Here is a 13,535-nt window from a genome sequence, read left to right as displayed (position 1 = left end):
CTTGAAGAATAGGTTTGACCCATTGAACAGTAGTGACCAAAGACCAGATGAGTTATCGAAGGACATCATACACAAAGAAAGCAAGAGGTCATTAAAAAGACAGGAAAGAAAGAAAAGACCAAAATGGATGTCAGAAGAGACTCTGAAACTTGCTCTTCAATGTCTAGTGCTAAAGCAAAATGAAAAAATGAAGTAAAAGAGCCAGACAGAAATTTCAAAGGGTGGCTCTAGAAGACAAAGTATTATGATGACATGTGCAAAGACTTGGAGATAGAAAACCAAAAGGGAAAAGCATGCTCAGCATTTCTCAAGCTGAAAGAAATGAAGAAAAAATTCAAGTCAAGAGTTGCAATACTGAAGGATTCTATAGGGAAAATATTAAACGACGCAAGAAGCATCAAAAGAAGATGGAAGGAATACACAGAGTCACTATACCAAAAAGAATTGGTCAATGTTCAACCATTTCGGGAGGTGACATTGATCAGGAACTGATAGTACTGAAGGAAGAAGTCCAAGCAGCACTGAAGGCATTGGCAAAAAACAAGGCTCCAGGAATGGATGGAACACCAATTGAGATGTTTCAACAAACAGATGCAATGCTGGAAATGCTCACTTGTATATTTATGCCTTTTCCCAAGAAAGGTGATCCAACTGAATGCAAAAATTGTTGACCAATATCATTAATATCACACACAAGCAAGATTTTGCTGAAATCATTCAAAAGTGGCTGTAGCAGTATATCAGTAGGGAACTGCCAGAAATTCAAGCTGGATTTAGAAGCAGACATGGAACCAGGGATATCATTGCTGATATCAGATGAATCCTGGCTGAAAGCAAAAAATACCAGAAGGATGTTTACCTGTGTTTTATTGACTATGCTAAGGCATTTGATTGTGTGAATCATAACAAATAATGGATAACATTGTAGAGAATGAGAATTCTGGAACATTTAATTGTGCTCATGAGGAATCTGTACATGAATCAACAGGAAGTCATTCGAACAGAACAAGGGGATGCTACATGATTTAAAGTCAGGAAGGGTTTGTGTCAGGGTTGTATCCTTTCACCATACCTATTCAATCTGTATGCTGAGCAAATAATCCGAGTAGCTGGACTACATGAAGAAGAACAGGGCATCAGGATTGGAGGGAGATTCATTAACAACCTGCGTTATGCAGATGACACAACCTTGCCTGCTGAAAGTGAAGAGAACTTGAAGCACTTACTGATGAAGATCAAAGACCACAGCCTTCGACATGGATTATACCTCAACATAAAGAGATAAAAAATTCTCACTACTAGACCAATAAGCCACATCATGATAAACGGAGAAAAGACTGAAGTTGTGAAGGATTTCATTTTACTTGGATCCACAATCAACACCCATGGAAGCATCAGTCAAGAAATCAAAAGATGCATTGCATTGGGCAATGCTGCTGCAAAGGACCTCTTTAAAGTGTTGAAACACAAAGATGTCACCTTGAAGACTAAGGTGCGCCTGACCCAAACCATGGTATTTTCAATTGCATCATATGCATGTGAAAGCTGGATAATGAATAAGGGAGACCGAAGAAGAACTGACACCTTTGAATTGTGGCGTTGCTGAAGAATACTGAACGTACCACGGACTGCCAAAAAACAAACAACTCTGTCTTGGAAGAAGCATAACCAGGATGCTCCTTGGAAGCAAGGATGGTGAGAATCATATACTTTGGACATGTCAGGAAGAATCAGTCCCTGGAGAAGGACATCATGCTTGGTAAAGGGTCATTGAAAAAGAAGAAGACCCTCAATGAGATGGATTGACACAGTGGCTGCAACAATGGGCTTAAGCACAGCAACAATTGTGAGGATTGCACAAGACCAGGCAGTGTTTCGTTCTACTGTGCATAGGGTTTCTATGAGTTGGAACCAACTGGTTGGCTCCCAACACAATTCCAATCAAAATCCTAACAGGTTTTTTGTATAAATTGACAAGCTGATTCTAAAATTTGTTCGAAAATAAAAAGGTCCTAATATAGCCAAGACAACCTAGAAGTAGAAGAACAAAGTTGGAGGACATATGCTACCAAATTTCAAGACTTAATATAAAGCTATAGTATTAAGACAAAGTGATGAACGTGCCAACACAATTCAATGGGGAACGATTTTTTCCCCAATAAATATTTATGGTAAAACAATAAAGCCTCTAAAAGGAAACATAGGAGAATAGCTTCACAAGCTTGAGGTAGGCAAAGATTTCTTACACAGGATACAATGAACTCTAACGATAAAGGAAAAAAATTGATAAATTGTCTTTTTAAAAAAAGAAAAGATAAGCCATCATATTAGTTTACTGTTGCTATTGTGGTGGAGCCCTGGTGGGACAGTCAATGAAAGCGTGGCTGCTAACCAGAAGGTCAGCAGTTTGAATCCACCAGCTGCTTCTTGGAAACCCTATGGGGCAGTTCTACTGTGTTTCACAGGATTGCTATGAATTGGAATCGACTTAACAGCAATGAATTTGGTTTGGGTATCGATGTTGTAACAAATTATCACATACTTAGTGGCTTAAAACGTAATTTATTATTGTCTTAAGAGTTTTGGAGGTCAGAAGTCTCACTAGGCTAAAATCAAGATTTTTGGCAGGGCTTTGTTCCTTCTGGAGACTCTAGAGGAGAATTCCTTTCCCTGTCTTTTCCAGATTTAGAAGCCACCTGCATTCCTTGGTTCATGTTCTTTTCTTCATCTTCAAGCCAACAGCAGGGCATCTTCAAATCTCCTCTCTGACTCTGCTTCTTTGTCACATCTCCTTCTCTGTGACTCTGAGTCTCTCTCTCCTGACTCCTTCTTGTCAGAACCCTTGTGATTACACTGGGCTCACCTGGATAATGCAGGCTAATTCCCCCATCTCAAGATACTTAATGACATCTTCAAAGCCCCTTTTACCATGCAAGGTTAAATATTCACAGTTCCCAGGGATGAGGCAGGGAGAGGGAAGGGCATTATTCAGACCACCACAGCCATAATCAAAATTAAAATACTCTGTTCATCAAAAGACACTATTAAGAAAGTGAAAAGCCACAACACATCTTTTTGACGGAGAACTCATATTCAGAATATATAAAAACTCCTCCAGGTTAATAAGAAAAAAAAAAAAAGACAAAAGAAGTCACAAAAATATCCAAATGGCCAATAATCATATGACAAGTCACTCAACATCATTACTTATCAAGGAAATGTAAATTAAAACCATAATGGACGAACACTTCCCATCTCCCAGGATAAATAATATTAATTTAAAAAGTTGGCAAGAATGTAGTGACACACACACACACATATATACAACGGTATCTATATGAATATAAAAGGACACAATCACTTTGGAAAAATGTTTGGCAGGACCTATCTTGGTGGCACAGTAGCTAAGAGATAGGCTGCTAACCAGAAAGGTCGGCAGTGTGAATCCATCAGCCACTCTTTGGAAACCCTACAAGGCAGCCCTACTCTGTCTTATAGGGTCACTATGAGTAAGAATCAACTTGGCGGCAATGAGTTTTAACAGACTAAGGCCCAACAATTCACCCCTAGGTATTTATCCAAGAGAGGTAAGTATATATATCCACATAAGGATACGTATAAGAATGTTAATAGCATCTTTATTCATAACAGCCAGACAATGGAAACAACCCAAAAGTCTGTCAGTGCCATACTCTAGCCAATGTGAATTTGCAAAAGTTTATCAGCAAAAGAGAAGACAAATAAATTGCAGTATATTCATAAAATAGAATACTACATAGCAATAAAAATAAAGAACACAAACTACTGATAAATGAAATGATAATGATGACTTTCAAAGATGTATTATTGAGTGAAATTAGTCAAACATGAAAAAAGCATATACTGTATAATTCCATTTCTATGACATTCAAAAATTGGCTAAAGTAATCAATGATGACAAAATTCAGAATAATGGTTACCTCATGTAGGGAATAAATTGGGAAGGGACATGACAGAATCTTCTGCGGCAGGAGGAATATTCTGCAGCTTTGCCTGGGTGGGTGGTGATGACATGGTATATACATAAATGACAAATAATCAAAATGTGATGTGGCTTTATGCAATTTACTACATTTATGCTCATCATGGATTGAATTGTGTCCCACCAAAATATCTGTCAACTAGACTAGATCATGATTCCCAGTATTGTATGATTGTCTACAATTTCATCATCTGATGAGATTTCCTATGCGTTGTAAATCCTATACCTTCGATGTAATGCAGTGGGTTAGTGGCAGTTATATTGATGAGATCTACAAGATTAGATAGTGTGTTAAGCCAATCTCTTTTGAGGTATAAAAGAGAGGAGTGAGCAGAAAGACATGGGGGACTCATACCACCAAGAAAGCAGTGCCAGGAGCAGAGCATGTCCTTTGGACCTGAGGTTCCTGTGCTGAGATGCTCCTAGGCCAAGGGAAGATTGGTGACACGGACCTTCCTCCGGAGATGACAGCCTGAATTTGGACTTCTAACCTACTGAAGACAATAAACTTCTCTGGGCTAAAGCCATACACTTGCAATTTTTCTGTTGTAGCAGTACTAGATGACTAAGACAATGCTACATTTATATTATATTTAAGTTATGCCTCAATTTAAAATAAAGACAAATATTTTCTTAGCTCTCACTGTAAAAAGGAAAAACAGTTAGCCAATATTAAGGACAAAATTATACATCTTAGCAAATTTATTGAACTTTAAAGAAAAAGAATGAAGGAATCTTCTATAGAAAAAGCAGGTTAACTTCAGTGGGAAAAATATCATGCTTATCTTTTCCTCTGGAAATGAAGTCTATAGAATACTAAAGGGTAAAGAATGTGATTCAACAATTCTTTACCAAGTATGGAGGATGGGGATGTATTAAATGTTAAAAAAAAAAAAAAACTTTCTAAAAAACATAAGAACTTATAAATTAGGGCATTCACAAAACCTTCCTGGGGGAAGAAAAAAATCTAATCAAAGGTGTACTCCAAGCACTCCAAAGAGGAATTAAAGCTGAGTGCATAGAAATGCAGTCTACATGGTAAAATGACTGGTAGTTTGTTGCATAAGCAAATACATGTGCCAAAATTGCTCATGAAGATAAGGGTGACCTGCAAATTCCTGAATCTTTATTTCTGTGTATTTCTTGAAATCTTCCATATCTTCAGTACTACTATATATTGAATCCTTCCATATCTTAAAAATACCGTCAAATAAGTCAAATTTAGAAGTGACCTAAAATGAGTTAAGTATAGATAACTTGCTCCAGACTATCAAGGATAGAGTGGAAAAGCTTGAAAACTACCTGAAAGAGAGAATAGATGTTGTTGTTGTTGTTTTTAGGTGCTGTCGAGTCCATTCCAACTCATAGAGATACCATGTACCACAGAACAAAACACTGCCCAGTCCTGCGCCATGCTCACAATTGTCGTAATGCTTGAGCCCATTGTTGCAGCCACTGTGTCATTCCATCTCATTGAGGGTCTTCTTCTTTTTTGCTGACCCTGACTTTACCAAGCATGATGTCCTCTTCCAGGGATTGATCCCTCCTGACAACATGTCCAAAGTATATGAGACATAGTCTTCCCATCCTTGCTTCTGAGGAACATTCTGGCTGTATTTCTTCCAAGACAGATTTGCTCGTTCTTCTGCCAGCCCATGATATATTTGATATTCTTCACCAACACCACAATTCTAAGGTGTCAATTCTTCTTCGATCTTCCTTATTCATTGATCAGCTTTTGCATGCCTGTGCTGCGGTTGAAAATACCATGGCTTCAGCCAGGTGCACCTTAGTCTTCAACATAACATCTTTGCTTTTCAACACTTTAAAGATTTGCCCAATGAAGTGCATCTTTTGATTTCTTGATTGCTGCTTCCATGGGTGCTGATTGTGAATCCAAGTAAAATGAAATCCTTCACAACCTCAATCCTTGTTTCTCCATTTATCATGATGTTGCTTATTGGTCCAGTTGTGAGGATTTTTGTTTTCTTTATGTTGAGGTGTAATCCATAGTGAAGACTGTGGTCTTTGATCTTCATCAGTAAGTGCGTCAAGTCCTCTTCACTTTCAGCAGGCAAGGTTGTGTCATCTACATAATGCATGTTGTTAATGAGTCTTCCACCAATCCCGATTCCCCTTTCTCCTTCATATAGTCCAGCTTCTTGGATTATTTGCTCACCATACAGATAGAATAGGTATGGTGAAAGGATACAACTCTGAAACACACGTTTCCTGACTTTAAACCATGCAGTATCCCCTTGGTCTGTCTGAACAACTGTCTCTTGATCTACGTACAGATTCCTTATGAGCACAATTAAGTGTTCTGGAATTCCCGTTCTTCATAACGTTATCCATAATATGTTATGATCCACACAGTCACATAGTCAATAATACACAGGTAAACATCCTTCTGGTATTCTCTGCTTTCAGCCAGGATCCATCTGATGCCAGCAGTGATATCCCTGGTTCCCTCCTCTTCTGAATCCAACTTGAATTTCTGACAGTTTCTTGTTGATGTACTGCTGCAGCCAGTTTTGAATGACCTTCAGCAAAATTTTGCTTGCGTGTGATGTTAATGATATTGTTCAATAATTTCCACATTTGGTTTGATCACCTTTCTTGGGAATAGGCATAAATATGGGTCTCTTCCAGTCAGTTGGCCAGGTAGCTGTCTTCCAAATTTCTTGGCATAGACGAGTGAGCACTTCCAGTGCTGCATCCATCTGTTGAAACATCTCAACTGATACTCTGTCGATTCTTGAAGCCTTGTTTTTCACCAATGCCTCTAGCGCAGCTTGAACTTCTTCCTTTAGTACCATTGGTTCCTGATCATATGCTACCTCTTGAAATGGTTGAACATTGACCAATTCTTTTTGGTATAATGACTCTGTGTATTCCTTCCATCTTCTGTTGATGCTTCCTGCGTTCTTTAATATTCTCCCCATAGAATCCTTCACTATTTCAACTTGAGGCTTGAATTTTTTCTTCAGTTCTTTCAGCTTGAGAAATGCTAAGCGTGTTCTTCCCTTTTGGTTTTCTATCTCTAGCTTTTTGCACATGTCATTATAATATTTTACTTTGTCTTCTCGATCAGCCCCTTGAAATCCTCTATGTAGTTCTTTTACTTCATCATTTCTTCTTTTTGCTTTAGCTGGTCGACGTTCAAGAGCAAGTTTCAGAGTCTCCTCTGACATCCACCTTGGTCTTTTCTTTCTTTCCTGTATTCTCAGTGACCTCTTGCTTTCTTCATGGATGATGCCCTTGATGTCATTCCACAACTCATCTGGTCTTCGGTCATTAGTGTTAAGTGTGTCAAATCTATTCTTGAGATGGTCTCTCAATTCTGGTGGGACATACTGAAGGTCATACTTTGGCTCTCACAGGTTTGTTCTAATTTTCTTCAGTTTCAACTTGAACTGGCATAGGAGCAATTGATGGTCTGTTCCACAGTTGGCCCCTGGCCTTGTTCTGACTGATGATATTGAGATTTTTCACCATCTCTTTCTACAGATGTAGTCAATTTGTTGCCTGTGTATTCCATGTGGTGAGGTCCATGTGTATAGTTGCCATTTATGTTGGTGAAAAAACATATTTGCAGTGAAGAAGTTGTTGTCTTGCAAAATTCAATCATGCGATTTCCGGCATCATTTCTATCACCAAGGCCATATTTTCCAACTATTGATCATTCTTCTGTTTTTCCAGCTTTCTCATTCCAATCAACAGTAATTAGCACTGCATCCTGATTGTATGTTTGATCAATTTCAGACTGCAGAAGTTGGTAAAAATTTTCAATTTCTCCATCTTTGGCTTTAGTGGTGGGTGGCTAAATTTGAATAATAGCTGTATTAACTGGTCTTCCTTGTAGGCGTATAGATATTATCCTATCACTGACAGCGTTGTACTTCAGGATAGATCTTGAAATGTTCTTTTTGACAGTGAATGCAAAGCCATTTCTCTTCAATTTGTCATTCCCAGCATAGTAAGCCATATGATTGTTCAATTCAAAATGGCCAATACCAGTTAATTTCAGCTTACTAATACCTAGGATATTGACCTTTATGCATCCCTTTTCGTTTTTGATGATTTCCAATTTCCTAGATTCATACTTCATACATTCCAGGTTCTGATTATTAATGGATATTTTCAGCTTTTCCTTCTTATTTTTGAGTTGTGCCACATCCACAAATGAAGATTCTGAAAGCTTAACTCCATCCACATCATTAAGTTTGACTGTACTTTGAGGAGGCAGCTCAGAGTAGATTTTTGTAGATTTCTACAAAGGAATAATTTGTAGAACTTTTATGAACATTAATAGATGCAAAAGATCAGGGAGTTATATCCTGAGAATCCTGAAGAAAAATAACTCTGAACCTAGAATTTTAACCTCCCTGAATGTCATTCTAAGAGTGATGACGGTTCAGACGTACAGGAAAGTTTAACATCCACAAATCTTCGGTTAAAAAGAAAAAGTAGAGCGGGGTGTGAAATATACAAAACAATGAAAATGATATACACTGGTGATTTAAATTACCTACAGACTAAGAAAACAATATATTTCTTGTTAAGAAAAAAATCTGAGATTTTTTCAGATGGTGTTTTAAGAGAAAAACCCAACCATATATTGTTTTTAAGAGCTGCTTATAATACAAAACCAGACCAAAATAAAAGGATGGAAAAATACTTGCCAGGCAAATATTAATTAAATGAAAACTGATATAGCAATAATAGTATGAGACTAAATAGAATCAAGGAAAAAAGAAAAATACCGCAAAGGATAAAGAAGGCTATTACACAATAACAGAAAAAATTCATGAAGACTATACAGTAATGATAACTTCTTAGCACCCAACATCACAAACAAAACAAAACAAACCCTGTGCCATCAAGGTGGCTTTGACTCATGGTGACCCCATGTTTTACAGAGAGAACTGTTCCATAGGGCTTTCTTGGCTATAATCTTTATAGAATGTTAGCAGCCAGTTGCAAAAATTTTGCACTACCCAGGCTGCTTGCCAACATAACAGCCTGTTAATACATAAAGCAAAATCTTTTCAAAAGAAATGGAGATCAATAATCATAAATGGGAGATTTTAACACATCCCTATCAGAAACTAAAAGGGTAACCCGGGTGGAACGAAAAGTTAAGCGCTGAACTAACAGCTGAAAACTTGGCAGCTTGAATCTACCCACAGGCGCCCTGGAAGACAGGCCTGGTGATCTGCTTCGAAAAGGTCAGTCTTGAAAACCCTATGGAGCAGTTCTACTCTGCACACACGGGGTTGCCAGGAGTCAGAAGCTACTTGACAGCAAATAACAACAACATTGGAGCCCTGATGGTTAAGTGTTTGGCTGCTAACCAAAAGGTCTGCAGTTCGAATCCACCAGCCACTTCTTGGAAACCCTATGGGGCAGTTCTACTCTGTCCTATACGGTCACTATGAGTCGGAATTGACTCAACGGCAATGGGTTTTTCAGAGATTAAGATGCAAGCAAATAAGTTACCAAAATATAAAAGAAAGGTGACTAAATGATCAAAGAGTTAGCATTAAGAGTTGCAGTTAGACATTGTGACAAGTCTTAAGTTTGGAACATTATGCTAACTGAAATTTTCAGAGTCCAACTGTCTTCCATTATTTGCACTTTTATACTATTTATTAATTCAGTATTTTTCTTGGATTTTGTTAGAATCATGTTATAATGAGAATCCCAACAGAACATAGAATACCAGTGTATGTATTTGACTTAATGATGTATTTCTTGGGCTCAAACTGAAAATTAGAGCTTTTACATTTCATACCATGAATATATAGTCAGGCTAATCAATTTTGTCATGAAAAAAAGTTTGTAGCTTTGCAAATTCTGTCCACGTGCATGATGAAAAATTGACATCCTATATACTCTACTTGGAAATGACAGATTGTTGACAATTATAAAAAAGTCCTTTTTTCAGAAGGACTAAGAGATATGCCAGGCAAAATCATAATTTGGACTATTTTAGCACATAATTGCTGATCTTGTTATCTGGCACACAAAGAGTCAGAGTGCATTCTCAGAGAACCTCAGAACCTCTGCAAAATTAGTTCAAATATAGCATCCCAGGACACTGAATTGGAGTTGGATGGTCAACAGACCAGAATGTGGAGTAGCAGCATGATACGGTGGAAAAGACCAAGGGGTCAGGTAACCAGGGTTCTTGCCCTCCCCTGCCACCATGTGACCTAATCGAGTTCACTTCTACAAAAAAAGGAGCTGGAAAGGGATTAACTAACCTTCTAGGGTTCTACAAAAAAAAAAAGAAAGAAAGAAAGAAATGCAGTTGCCATGAGTCTACTCAGGCTCATGGTCAACCCCCATGTGTTGCAGGAGTAAAATTGTGCTCCACAGGGTTTTCAATGGCTATGATCTTTTGGAAGTAGATCTTTAGGTCTTTCTTCCAAGGTGCCTCTGGGTGGATTCGAACTGTTATTTTAATGCAGAACGAGCCATTATCGTGAAATTATTAAAAATTTGCAAAGGGCTAAAAATGTAGCTTTCAAGTGAAATCTTTCTCTCTCTCTCTTTTTTTCCTCTCTTCTTCTTTTCCAGAAGCTGCAACGTTTGTGGCATAGTTTGGAAAAATTAATCTCTTGTTAATTTTGGAAGCTGCTGAATCCACACATCCTCCTCCACCTCCCTTTCTCAACTTCAGGAAGATGCTGCAGGCATCTATCACAATCAGAGCAGTATCTGGAGCAACTGACCTGGCTAGCAGTAAGAAGCACAGTCTGCACTGGGAGCTAGTGATGGCCTCCCCTGAACTTTGTTCCTCAAACCAGTCCAACAGTTTTATAAATCCCTTACACCTTGAGTAATTTCTCTTTTCCTCACTGAACTCTAACACAATTGAACGAAACAACATTTTAAAACACTAAGGATAAATAATAACCCATATAAAGTTACTTTTTCTTTAGTTGCAAGTTATAGAAAGCAATTCAATCTAGCCTAAGGAAAAAAAAAATTTATTATGAAAATTCAAAGCTCACAGAACCTGAAAATAGAAATATAATCAGTCCTTAGAAAGTATTTGAACAAATTACTTGGAAGGCCAGCAGAAACCCAGGCAGTATTCTCATTTAGCTTCTTGTTTCTTTGTCAAAAGGTTTTCTTTCCTACTCAGTCCAAAGGAAACCCTGGTAGCGTAGCAGTTAGGAGCTACAGCTGCTAACCAAAAGGTCAGCAGTTCAAATCCACCAGGTGATCCTTGGAAACCCTGTGGGGCAGTTCTACTCTGTCCTATAGGGTTGCTATCAGTTGGAATTGGCTCAATGGCAACAGTTTTTTTTTTTTTACCCAGTCCAAATGGTAGAAAGCATGTGTCATAGACTGAATTGTGTCCCCCCAAATATGTCTATCAACTTGGCTAGGCCATGATTCCCAGTATTATGTGATTGTCCACCATTTTGTCATCTGGTACCAGGACTGGGGTACTGCTCTAACAGATACCTAAAATGTGGAAGTGGTTTTGAAATTGTGACTGGACAGAGGACTCAGAAAGAAGTGAAGAGAGCTGTTACACTGGAGGCTGCACAGATAGCGAGAAGCAGCAGCAGAAAAACGGCAGCAGCAGAGGACCACCAGCAGCAGAACCAAGACAGCATTGGAACTAACCCATGGAGTGAGAGAGCTGAATGCCTTTGCACAGGACACTTCCTGGTACGGTGAGGTACCTCTGAGTACTTATTGGTGGAGCTAGGCTAGCCGACCCATGGAACAAGAGAGCTGAGTGTCTTCCAGGTGAAGTTTACTGATGGGATGGGGTGCCTCCAGGAATTTATCAGTGGAGCTATGGAGCTTTGGAAACTTACCCCAGCAAGGCAGACATGAGCAGTGAGGGGCCGAGAGACCAAGAAACCAGGAAGCAGAAATTGAAGAGACAAGGAACAAAGGAGGCAAAGTTGCCTCAGTCTCAAAGTGTAAGGGCATGGCCTCTGGGGTATCTAAGGGTGGGGTGGCCACTCAGATGGACTAAAAGAATGGTGTGCCTAAGGCTGAGAGTGTAGCCAACACCCAGACTCTGGAGGGCAGGGCCTTTGCCTAAGTGGTCTCAGAGAACAGAAGATTATTTTCAAGCCTTGAGGGCTAATGTAATGTGTTCTGCAGACTTGCTTGGTGCCTGTTATCCATTCTTTTCCTCCAATTTCTTCCATTTGTAACTGAAATGTCCAGCTTGTGCCTGTTATGCCATTGTACTTTGGAAGCAGATAATTAGTATTCTAGGTTTCACAGGTGAGGAAGAATTTTTGGATTTTGGACTTGGGGTTGATTGAAGACTTTTGCTATGATATGATGGGGTGAATGTGTTTTACATGTGGCAGGACATGAATTTTTGGAGGCAAAGGATGGATTGTCATGGATTGAACTGTGTCCCCCCAAAATACATGTATCAACTTGGCTAGGCCATGATTCCCAGTATTGTGTGATTGTCTACCATTTTTGTCACCTGATGTGATTTTTCAACATGCTGTAAATTCTATCTCTCTGATGTTGATGAGATGGGATTAGTACCAGTTATGTTGATGAGCCAATCTTTTTTGAGATATAAAAGAGAGAAGTGAGCAGAGAGGCAGGAGGACCTCATACCACTAAGAAAGCAGTGCCGGGAGCAGAGTGTGTCCTTTGGACCTGGTGTTCCTGCACAGAAGAGCTCCCAGACCAAGGAAAGCTTGATGACAAGGACCTTCCCCCAGAGCCAACGAAAAGAGAAAGCCTTCCTCTGAAGCCGACACCCTGAATTTGGACGTCTAGCCTACTAGACTGTGAGAGAATAAATTTGTTTGTTAAAGCCATCCACTTGTGGTATTTCTGTTACAGCAGCACTAGATAACTAAGACAGTATAACTTTAACACCCAAGTTTTTCATCCCCTCCATTCAAGAAATCCAACTTGAAAATGAAATCCCTCTGTCCCAAATGCAGATTACTCAAAAAGAAAAATCTGATTGATTCAACTCGAATTGCTGTCTTCCCTCCAATCATAGATTTTGGCAATGGAGACATATTCAAACAATAACATAGCTGCTAGAACCACATGAGATTGGAGTGGTAAGTCTCCAGAGAGAGTAAATAACCAAAGAAAATGGTAGTATCAGGTGTCTTCTACAACTGGGAAAAATTTACAGTACATGTACCTGTGACCTGGCTGCTTTCCCGGGTCACAATATATAATCACTCAGGTTACTCACACACAAAGGCAGCTTACTGGCTGAGGGTTAAGTAGGAAATGAAATCCAACCTGTGCTTGGTGCCCCAAGCTGAAATCCAGAGGAAGGGGTGCCTTTTTTAGATTAACACAAAAGTGCCTTTCAATAAGCAGCACTAGCAATAATTAAAAAAAATATATTCGAATGCTTTTTTCTTTTTTTTTCCTCCTGCCTGGTATGTAATCTTTTTTTTTTTTTTTAAATTTTTTATTCTGAAGCATCACTTTGCTCTGAGGAGTAGTAGACTGTTATGTCAAGAATGAAAAGAGGAAGAAA

The sequence above is a fragment of the Elephas maximus genome, chromosome 4 (assembly GCF_024166365.1).
Source record: "Elephas maximus indicus isolate mEleMax1 chromosome 4, mEleMax1 primary haplotype, whole genome shotgun sequence".
Classification (NCBI taxonomy): domain Eukaryota; kingdom Metazoa; phylum Chordata; class Mammalia; order Proboscidea; family Elephantidae; genus Elephas; species Elephas maximus.
This window is presented reverse-complemented; position numbering follows the sequence as displayed.